This window comes from Chinchilla lanigera, unplaced genomic scaffold (genome assembly GCF_000276665.1).
Source record: "Chinchilla lanigera isolate Chin_1 unplaced genomic scaffold, ChiLan1.0 scaffold00006, whole genome shotgun sequence".
Taxonomy (NCBI): Eukaryota; Metazoa; Chordata; class Mammalia; order Rodentia; family Chinchillidae; genus Chinchilla; species Chinchilla lanigera.
The window spans coordinates 27896994-27908463 of record NW_004955407.1 but is presented as its reverse complement, the minus strand read 5'-3'; the positions used below and the strand labels follow the sequence as shown (position 1 = coordinate 27908463).

General features: G+C 39.3%; 1 long non-coding RNA gene across 2 annotated transcripts in view; it reads left to right on the top strand.

Moving 5' to 3' along the window:
- LOC106146849 overlaps positions 1-11470 on the top strand; it is a 68467-nt gene that overhangs the window by 41152 nt on the left and 15845 nt on the right. The window contains exon 3 of one of the 2 annotated variants that reach the window (XR_001231452.1): positions 4229-4818. The exons of the other annotated variant lie outside the window; for it this stretch is intronic. This is a non-coding gene — a long non-coding RNA (uncharacterized LOC106146849). Of the gene's footprint in view, positions 1-4228; positions 4819-11470 lie in introns of those variants that run through there. 2 annotated transcript variants of the gene reach the window in all.

Below are 11470 nucleotides of genomic sequence, written 5' to 3'. Positions count from 1 at the left end.
TAAAATTATTGTAGTGATATTTGAGACATGTTTTGCCATTTTATTCCGTGCTATCTTATACATGTTTCATATCTGGGTCAGTGTAGCTAATGCAAGTCTTCCTCAGGATATCCTGTTTGATTTGAGAAAAACTCTCAAAACAAGCTTTTCCCAAATATTTCCTGTGTCCTGGAGCTAAATTTTAGAGATTCATCCAATTATGCTTAATGGTTTGTTGCACTTCTGGAATCTCCAAAGGGAAGCTTGGATGAGAGCTGCTTCCAAAGATCAAGTCAGTGAGTGTCATATGGTTATTAATTATTATGGATCTTAATGAAGATGGAATATGTCAGAGACAAAGTCATTGAGGATGGAAGAATATCTATCTATCTATAGCTGTCCATCTATCTATCATCTATCTATCTATCATCTACCTATTGGGGTTTTGCAGGGGGAATCAATGTAGGACACTTAATTATAAGATTATTGATACTGGTCACCCAAAGAGTCATATACAAAAAGTGTACAGGAAATCTGTCCACATGCTAAAGACCAAAGAATCCAGCCAAGGCCTGGATCTCATGTTAATGTCCTGCCTAAGTCTGGCAGAAGACCTAGAGCCCATAACAATGCCTCCCATGAGTCGAACTGGAGGCCAAGGGCCCACAACACTGTCTCATGCAGGCCTATTTCACAGATCTGGGCTGGAAAGACCCAAAGGCCAGTGGTGGAAGCTAGAAAGTCTGTCCCAGCAAGATGAAGGGTCTGTACTAACAGGTTGAGGGATCTGCACTGGATCCAGGAAGTAATACTCAAAGTGAGAACCAGAGCTCCCCTAAAAAGTACCACAGCCATCCTCAATAGCAATGAGGCCCTGAGTTCCTCTGATGATGATAACAGCCGAGTTCCCATCAGAAAAGCCAAAGTAATAAGGTTCTCATGGAGATTGGGAAGTTCACCATCTTCCCCTCTGGAGCCAGGAAGCAATGCTCAAAGTTAGGACCAGAGCTCCCCCAAAGTGAAATGAAGCCATTCTCCATGACAGTAAGGTCCTGAGCTGCTTCGACAAAGAGAAAGCCAAGTTCATTAGGAAAGCCAGCATGACAATCTCCTCCAAAAGAACCAACAGTTCCCTAACAGCTTCTAAACAGCTTCTAACAGCTTCTCCTAGCTCCCAACAGCCTCTCTTCTTCTCTAGTTCTGCCTCTTATGTTGTTGGCAGCAATCCTCAGGTGGGCCTCCCACACCCAGCATCATACATGTTGACCACCAGTTGTCACTCCGCTACTCACTCACTCACTCTATCTATTATCTATCTATCTATCTATCTATCTATCTATCTATCTATCTATCTATCTATCATCTATCTATGAAAGCCTGGAATAGGGAAATGAGCAACACCAAATACAAACTTCATGCTTTTTACTCTTTTGGGGAACAATGAAATAATAGAAACAGCAAGATTAATTAGTAACTTGTAAGCTATTTGTACAGTAAGACACTATATAGCACTTGTTGTGAGTGGATTGTGTTTACCAGTGAATTCATATATCCTAACTCCCTATTGGAGAAGTGGCTTTATTTGGAAATAAGGGAACTGGAAATGTAAATCAACTTAGTGAAAAGGATTTAATAGCACAGTGGAGGAGGGCTGCTAAACCAAAGTGACCAGTTAACCTGATAAAAAAATGGCATGTGAGAAAAAGATGCACACAGGGAGAACACATGCCTTAGATAGTCACATGGACATGAAGGCAAAAAACAGATGAGAAATGGATAAATTCAATCGGATGATGTGCTTAAACTCCACTAGAAGCTAGGAAAGAGCCATGCAACAAGTTCTCCTCCAAGAATCAATCTTGCCAATGCTTTTGTCTCTGATATCTGGCTTCTAGCACTGTGAGAAAATACACTGTTTTTGTTTAAGGCACTAACTTTGGGGTACTTTGTGATAGAAGCCTTAGGAAACTAACATTGCCATGAAGTCAATGGAGCCCTGTTGCCTGCAAACGATGGATAATTCTTCTGATAGATCAGAGTAGATAAAACTAGGCATTAATTACAAAACAGAGAGTCCATTTATATAAATTTCACACACAAAAAATTAACTTATGGTCCTAGAATATTGTCTAAGCATTTTGTTTAACCATATGATTAAATTGTGTAGGTGTACTCACTTTGAAGTTGCTTCCTGACACCATTCCAAATTGTTACGATTTGGGTACTTACCTGAACGCTGCACACCAGTACAAATATTAGTGTTAAAAATATTGATGGGGAGATGTCATGAGAGAAGAGACTGAAACTAGTGGACTTAGAAGCAATCCTTGACACTGCACAAGAGTACTTGAGGAGGGGCGTGGGAGCTCACCCAGGGCCCAGTGGAGTGTTTGCCTTAGATAAGAAAACAGACACTTCTCTGCTTGCTTGAAACACACTTGAGACAGAATCGCAGAAGTGGGGATTATGAAAACCCATCGGTCTCTACTTTATCTGAGTTCTTTTCTTTCCTCTATCTCAAGTAAAAATTGGGTTTAGGATTTCAAAAATATTGGTTTTGGCAAGCCTTGTTGCATTTTCTAGAATCCATTTAACGCACTATCCATGTTTCTGGCAACGTTAGGGAGCCCTGGTGTCCATATGACATGATCCTGTTGCTATGGGTAACAGAGTGTTTGCTAGAGAAAATATTACCAGTTAATAATAGCCTAGATGGAAATAATAGCCACTGCTAGGCTTTCAGTGTTACACACCATCAATTTCCAATTTGCTGAAATAGGTGCAATTTGCTTTCTGAACTTGAATGCATGAATTTTTCCAGGCTTCCATGATCCTGCCCCACACCACGCACCACAGACCCACACCCACATGCTCATGTGCTTCTAAAGAATGTTCTACTTGTCTCAAATGATGATAGAGGGAAACTGTTATGTTGGAGTCTTGTCATAATTTCAACAGGAGGAATAATGAATAAACTATAAAGGTTACTATTTATTGGCATGGGTGAATAGTGAAATCTCAGAGGGCATAATCACAGAAAGTGTAACTCATACAATTTCTGATAGTCACACTTTTCCAGAATCTCATTCCCCAGGAGCAGATCAAACTTCATATGTGTTCAATTATTTTGTCAAAAGTCATGCCTGTGCATAACCCAAATGCCTTCAAGAATTCAACTCACTGAGTGGACTATTTATGCATTTGTTCATTTATTCATTGGTTATGTTTTTGCCATCATTCATTCATTCAGCAAAATTTACTGAGTTCTTCACAAATCTAGTTCTTGGGGATAAAGATGCTGCCTTAGCTCTCAAAGGACTCTCAGTATTTCAGTGAAATTGTCTCTAGAATTGTCAGCCTTCCCACGGAATGCCAACAGAATGCAACTTGGGAGGACCCCGATCATGACTCAGATTTCATCAGATCAGCCACCTTCCACCCATGTTAGACTGGAGGTTGTGTGCGGTCATGGAGATGGGTAGACGGTTGTCTAGATTTATGGGAGGGAAAATCTTTCCTTCAACATTTGGAAACAAACAGTACCCTTGAGAGTTCCAACCTGTGCTTCCAGAGAAAACCTGAAGAAACACGTAGCTACCATGACAATCAGCTCTATCAGATTTTTCTAAATGTATAAGAGCAGAAGAGGCAGTGAGCAGTCTAGTTGATATCAATACGAGTAAGAGTTGGGCCCATCTTTGGAGACTAACTTTCTTAAGTGAGTAGTTCAAAAGGCTCAGCGTACAGGAGAATTACTAGATAGGAAGGTGTGGAGAAGGACATTCTTTGATTAGAAAGCACTGAGGACACACAATGATTTGTTTATTGTTGCAAACATGAAGGGACAATTTGTTTATTGTTTCACCTGAAGAGAAGAGTGTATTTGAATTGCAGGAGATCCCTGTTTTTTAGTCTTGCCATGCATTGTAAAAATTAATGGGAAGTAGGGACTACGATTGTAGTGGATTGATAACTGGTGGGCAACTTATAAATGTAGTGCTGGGTGCAGGAGGCCCACCAGGCAATTGTTGCCAGCAGTGTGTGAGGCAGAATTGGAGAAGGATAATGTTTTAATTACTAAAATGTTTGGTATCTGTCCATTTGTACTAGCTAGGCCCTTGGTTCTCGCTCAATAAAAGGTGACTGAGATTGGTAATCAGAGTTGCAGTCCAAGAGGCTGTAAGCTCTCTGATCCCAGACTTTTTCCTCTCTTGTTTTTCTTGTCTCTCTTACTTTTTCTTATCCACAGGCACCTCGTTCTCGGGACCTGTCACCCTGGATAGAACGACAGGGAGGGGAAAGTTTAAGGCTGATTTCCCTTAGTCCGTGCAATTCACTTATTGCCTACTCGATGTGATTCAGTATTTCCAAAAGTAGAGTACAACAATCTGTATTTTTAACAAGCCTCTAAGCCTGTTTTGAAGAACAAGATCCCAAGGCCATATTCCTTTCAAAGAAGAGACAAACTCCCATTTTGGATACGTATTCTAAAAGCTGGTACTGAAAGTGGTGAACTGAGAGGAAAGAGGAGATCAGTTGAAAGCTGCGTTCGACATGATAGATGGAAAGCTTGGTGTAGCACTAGTGGATTTCAATGATGTCTTCAGTGAACCCTTGAAAAGTATCAGCTTGGAAAGTGGACATTTTACAACTATGACTCCATAAGTTGGAGAGAGAGCCCTGGAGAGAGAGGCCTTAAATGAAGAATTTCATCTGTGTACTTTTCTTGACCTGTATGGACTGTCTTTCAGTACAGCACCTACTCACTCCTTCTAGATTCTTAGGTAGAGAGGTAATTTCAAAGGAAAGAAAACATTAACCCACCTGAGTCTGACTGCTTCACAGGTAATACTGCAATGTGGCATCATTAAAAACTGCAATGCATGTGGAGATTGGGGAAAGTTTTAAATTTATTTCTGTTTGCGTGCTCTTTTCTGAGCATGGGCAAGAGTTATGCTGTGAACTAGTGTTTGGAATGATGGAAGAGGGCATGGTGAAGGCCAGGGATGATAGACAACATGGCCATTTACCTGTGTTTATTTCAGGGTTGTCAAAGAAGGCATGGTGAGTTGACATTACTTATTCCTGGGTGGTGTGTGCTAGGAATAAATGGATTAGAATTTTTCTACCTTTTAACATTTCCTGGTGGGTTCTGCGCTGCTGGTTAGAGTTCCCCTTCCCACAAGTCTAGACCCAGTCTCCTCACTCTCACAAATACACACAGCCTCCAGCACGTGGGTGGAAGATGGCTGGTGTGCAAAGACATGGCATCTGAGTCATGGTCTGGGTTCTCCTGAGCTGCACTGGTGTAGGCATTCGGTAGGAAGGCTCACATTAGTAGAGGCAACTTCTCTGAAATACGGAGAGTCCTCTGAGACCTGAGGCAGGGTTTGTAGCTCCCAAAACCAGGATAGTGGATGACTCAGTTAAAACACTTAATGGTAGGTCCAAAGCCAGGCAAAGAAAGAAAATAGCAGGAAGCCAAGTGGAGAGTAAGAATTCCTAGTAATGGTGCACTTGGAATGGTTGGGTGAGGTTGTGATAATGGGAACTAAAGCACTCTGAGATAGGAAAATCATGGTATGGAAGCTTCTTTGTAGAAGAAACCCTGAACAGCAAGCTACTCTTTCTCCCTCCCCAAAAACCCTGAATTGCATCACTCATGCAGAGAGAGAATGGGAGGGGAGTTTGTGAGCCACCAACGACCAATAGAATTTTGGCCTCTCCTGGACATGTCAGCACACACGAGACTGTATGGTGGAGAAAATATGGCATTTCATTAAGAATATGTTCTTTTGCCAGCTTGCTTTTTAAGATATTGATTGAATAAATAATTTTTATGGTAGCTAGGGTAAAAGTCAAGGAAACAAGTACTGGGATGCATATTTCTTATTCTAAGAGGTAGAAAATGAGTGGTAAGTGTAAAGAAGGATGGATATATAACTTACCTCTTTTCCATTTGTCATACGCACATATCCCATCTTGGTATACTCTTCTTTAGAACAGAGGTTGGGATTCTATGGCCTGTGGATCTAATTTATCCACATTCATTTCTTTAGATATTGCTTATTGCTGTTTTCCTCTTATGACAGGGAAATTTTGTACTTAACAGAGACTAGTCTACAAATCCAAAATGATTACCTGGCTTTTTGGAGAAAAGGTTGGTCAGTGCCTGATTTAGCAGAACTCTCTAACAAGGTGGGGTTACTAGGAGGTAGTGCCATGAGTGATATGAATTAAATAATAAATTTCATAACTAAGGTGACTGATGTTTATCAAGTATTTTTTTCCGTATGTTAGTCTAATGGTTTGGATGAAATGGCTCCAAGGTAGGCATCCCTATTTCTCAGGGGAATAAATGGCAGAGGAGAGTTCAGACAATTTTATTGGCTGTTATTTTGGTAAATCAGAATGAGCACTTCAAAGTCCTAAGCCTAAAGACATGTGGTTTTGACCACTTTGGTTTCCTTTAGAGCTGAGTGTATCTACTTATCAAGATAACTCATCTAGTGGGATTCCCAAAGCACTGAGATATCTTTTGAGCTCCCAGGTATCTTAGTCCAAATTTTGGCGATAGAAACTGATTGCTATGGATCAACAAGTCCCTCTTTCAAGATGTACAGTGCCTTTGTGAAAGCGAACACGCTAAGTCTGGCTTAAGTCACTTGGATTTTGAGAGGAAGCCTCTTGAGGAAATGCACTTCTTTTTACAAGGACACCTGCTGCCAGGTGGGGAAGGGAGCTGCATAAGGACTGACAGAGCAGTGAGGCTGAAGGGCAGCACTGCCAAGCCTGGCTAGGCCACAGAAGGGCAGGATAGAGGAGTGGGCCTCAGGCAGGGGAGAAAGGAAAAGAACAAGCATCCAGCAGGTGCTAAATTTGCTCTTCTTATTTACTATTCTCTGCTTAATTGGTGTTACTGAGAGAGCGTGGTACTTCAGCAAACAGATGATGGCTCTGATTTATTTTAGTGCTTCTTACATTCTTCTCATCTTTTCCTTGCTGCCCTATGACCAACCTCCTGTTTTATCTCACAGGGGTCTAAGCCTCACAGCCTGGGTGCTGACAAGCCTTTCGGTGCTGAGCAAGTTGGCCCTGAGAGAACTCCAGAATCGTATTCCCAAGGAGGATTCTCCCCACCAGAGCATCCGTAGAGAAAATCTGCGGACTCTATTTTCAGGCAGATTATAAATTTGGATATGGCATTAGTTAAGAGAAGATGGGACATCAGGAAATGTCAGGGTCACATTGTTTCCAGTTAGAATGGAATCAGCATGACATTTTGTATGATACATTTTGTTCTCTGCTCAGAGATGTTCTTGGGTGATACAAGAAACTTGGCATGTTTCTTTTCTGCCAACTAGTAATCAAGGGGGGAAGTGGGATGGAAAATTAGTTTTGTGTTTCAGTGTCCTTAGAAAGAAACTGGAAATATGACCCCTTGTGTTGGTGGCACCATCTTCATAGAGTGAAGATAACATACACTGCATATTATTGTTTTCAGATCAGTCATTCTGATTACCAGATTTAAGCACGTCTTCTACCATCTTGTATGGTGAAGCTCTGCATCATTTCCAATGTTATTATTTTATTGCTTGCTACTGTCTTTGATTGCTTGATCAATCTTACATTCTTATGTCTGGTGGACTGAGCAACTTTGTTGAAGATAACAGTATGTAATGTAGCAAACATTGTTAATTCCTATCATTTTGTTTTGAGGTCATGTATTGTTTTTGTGTTGTTTTGATCTTGTTTTCATTGTTATTTTGTTAGTGTTTTTAACTTTTAAAATTAAAAAAAAGATAACTGTTTCTCTGTCTCATTTTGCAGTGAATGACAAAAAATGGCGTGATGAAGGAATTTTCATTTTCAAAAAGGATTTCCAAATAAGTAATAGGGTGGAAATATCACATAAATGTATATAATTATTACATGTTATCAGAAAGGTTTTAAAAGGAAAAACATGGAATGACTTGATGAGAAGGTAAACTCATCTATTTTACTGTACTTATAATTAAGTACAAAGAAGGATACAACTTTTATAAAATAAAACTCAGCAATCATTAAATTTTTACAACTGTACCACCATTTGTATTATTTGGAGAAATTTATCAATATGGCAGAGAAACATCCTTTGCATAATAGGATGGAATGAATTGGGACTTGTAGTTTTTGGGTCCAACTCTATTCTCTTGGATGGTTTCAGAAGGATCATTGACTTTTAATGCTTGATTTTCTTATCTGCTCAATGAAGAGGCTGAATTAAATTTCTACGTTTTATTTTATCTCTCAATATAATTCTGTGCTTCATTTTGGCCCTGGACAACATTTGTTTTTCGCGTTTTGATCCTTGGAGAGGTCATTTTCTCTTGTGCTGACTCCTGAAAATTAAATTATTTTACTCAAAATCCTCATCCTTTTGTATTATTCTTCCCAGTCATTTTAGAATCTCTGTGAGAATCTTGGTTTCATGGAATTTGGAGAAGTGCGGATTAGAGTCTTGCCTCTTATCTAAAACACCTGTGACAAATTGCCTTCTAAATTCTTCTTGTTCCCCTCCAGGGACAAACAGCCTGTTAGTTCTAAAGCTCTACCATATGAATTTATCTTGGCTTAATTTTCCTTGTGTCAAGTATGAGTAAAATATGGTATGATTCTCTGGCATAGTAGGTTTAGTTGAGGGTACAGCTATTCTATTTTTCTTAAACCCATTTATTTGAGTAATACAATAGCCTTATTGCTTCTACAACAGTGTGTCACATAGCCATTCCAACCAAAGCCTATGAATCATTATGATTTCATTAAGTTTGAAGAGAAGGAATGACTGGCTGGTGGTGTGAATCAATGCCAGAAAAATCACAAAGCGCATTGCTCTGCTTTTAACATCTATGAGTGTTACATATTCGAATTTACTTCAGAGGGAGAGAGATGGAAGAGGAAGGAAGGAAGTACAGTGGTAGGGAGGGAAGAAGGGAGAGAGAAAGAGAGAGATATAGAGAAAGAGAGAGAGAGAGGCTGGTGACAGTAATGATTATAACATAATATAGGGAGCAGTGATATTCCAGGGTGTTCTGAAAAGTCCATCTGGAGTTTTCTATTTATAGCTCTGAGACATATGGAACAAGTACGTCAGATGACTTTGTCTATTGCTATTTTCTCTACTTCATTTCAGTTGTCTGGACTGCATAGGGTTCACTGACGTTAAGCCCTCAGTTTAGAGGAACATTTAGCTAAGGGACGTTGGCAACTTGAAAGCTTCTTTTGTAACACATCCATAGGATCAACTTCACCATTCTCAGAAAGGTTCTTTGTTAAAAATCGTTCTCATTTGCTTGGGAAATGAAATCTTAAAAACTGAGTTTTCAGAAGGAGAAGTCAATCTTTTGGTAATAAAATCTATGAACCAAAAAAAAAAAATCCACAAAATAAAACAAAACAAAAAGAAAACCAAGCAGGATCATGGGACAGCTTCTAACATAGGAGCTGCTAGGAGCAGAATTCTTTCATGAAGTTGGCTGTAGGAAGTCAGGGCATAGTTAAATCTCAGCTGAATTTAAGTTTTTCCTTAAATTGCATTATTTCAATTACAATTCTGTCACATTAATTTAATACAAATTGTGTAGAATAGTACCTTAAATATACTACTAATCATCTAGGTTTAATGTTAAGACTTCAGGATCAATATCTGCTACACTTACTTTTATCTAAAATACATGTGCATGTGCACTGCAATGTACACCAGTGAAAGGAAACAAAGGAGTGGTGGAGAGATTAGCAAAACTGAAACTCAGAGGAAGAAGTAGTCATGGAAATCTCTAGTTTTAGAATTAGTCCTTGAATGAGACAAGCAGAAAGAAAAAGGACAAGGGTCTCCATGACCTTCTGATTTTTTTGAAGTTTGGCTAATTTGGTAGCACGATCCAGTCCTCCTTCTCTACATTTGTCCCACAAATGTTTCTTGTGTTAAAAAATATGGGAAGCACCTTGGCTGTATGTGTGTGGAGGAGGGTCGTGGAAGATGGCTATTCCAGAGGGTGTTTCTTTTCTGTCCTTTAGTTATTTTGCGGTCGGTGCTAGCTATTAAGTGCTAATATGCAGATCTCATTTCCTGTTGATGTTGAACTCTTTGGAATGTTCATCTTAGCTATTAAACACACCTTTTTGGCCACCGGACTTGTTATTCCAAAAACTAAAGATCCCAAATAAACTTGCATGCACTTATAATTGTAGACAACTGTTTTCAGCAATCACTCTCATGTATAAAACAGATGCTTTTCCCCGAATATATTTTTCATCTGCAGAGAACATGCTAATTGCTACAAAATTTTAAAATGAGGAATTAAACTGGAATGATGATTTGATTTTGTCAGAGTTTAACAATAACCTTGCAGGGCCGGGGATATAGCTCTGTTGCAAAGTGCCTGCCTGGCAAGTGCAAGGTCATGATTTTGATTCCTGGTACAAAAACAAAACAAAACAAAAAACAAACAAAAAAAAAAAAAAGAAAAAAAGAATCTTGCATACAACTCAAGAATTTGGAGGAGAAGATGAAATTTGGATTAATTCCAGGCAATGATTTAGATTTGCTATCACTGATACTAGATTACATTGTGTTTCGGAATATGATGTCCATAATTGGAAGAAGAAGCTAAAAAAATGATTAGCCCCCAGTTTGAAAGTGTTTAGACAACTGGCTGTGTTGACTGACGCTTTGTCACTACTGCCAATTCAATCAGAAGCAAGCAGCTGTTTAGATGTAACCCTTTCAGCTTTCTGTCAAGGAACGCTGGGCAGTTCTATTTCTCTCTCTCTCAGAACTTTCTCTAAGCTGAGCCTCAGGAGGGGACTTGTCCCCATTCTAGCATTTTCCAACTGGAATAGGCTATTTGCATTTTTATCCTCCAACTTCATTTGAGTACTTTATTTCATGCCACTCATCTTCCTGTGTGCATGCAGCCAGCACCCACAGCTCAGCCAACGACTGGGGCCAGCTTGTGTTGGGCTTGTGATCTGGAGGGAGACGTTTCATAAGTATACCCTTTTGGGGTCAGTTTCTTTCTTTTTTATTTTATGAAGAAATAAAACAAAATTTCATAACCCAATAATAAGAGAATAGCATAGTGATGGCACTGTGTACTGTTATCTTCAAAGTAGTTACTCAGAGTACAACAGACACCAAAAATATTCTTACAAAAGGGAAACAGATAATAACAAAAAGCTTTCTTCCCAAAAAACTAAGATAAACTAGTAGGATAAATGAAACAAGTTAGCTTATATGTTGAAATATTTTTATTTGTTTTTTTTTTTTCTCCGGTACCGGGAACCGAACTCACGACCTTGTGCTTGCCAGGCAGGCGCTTTTGCCGCTGAGCTAAATCCCCAGCCCCTGTTGAAATATTTTTAAAAGAAAAGAATATAGTTTTGGGGGGACTATTTGAACTTCTCCCCTAATTCCTATTTTTCTGTCTTCTATTTTGTTCCTTATTTTTAT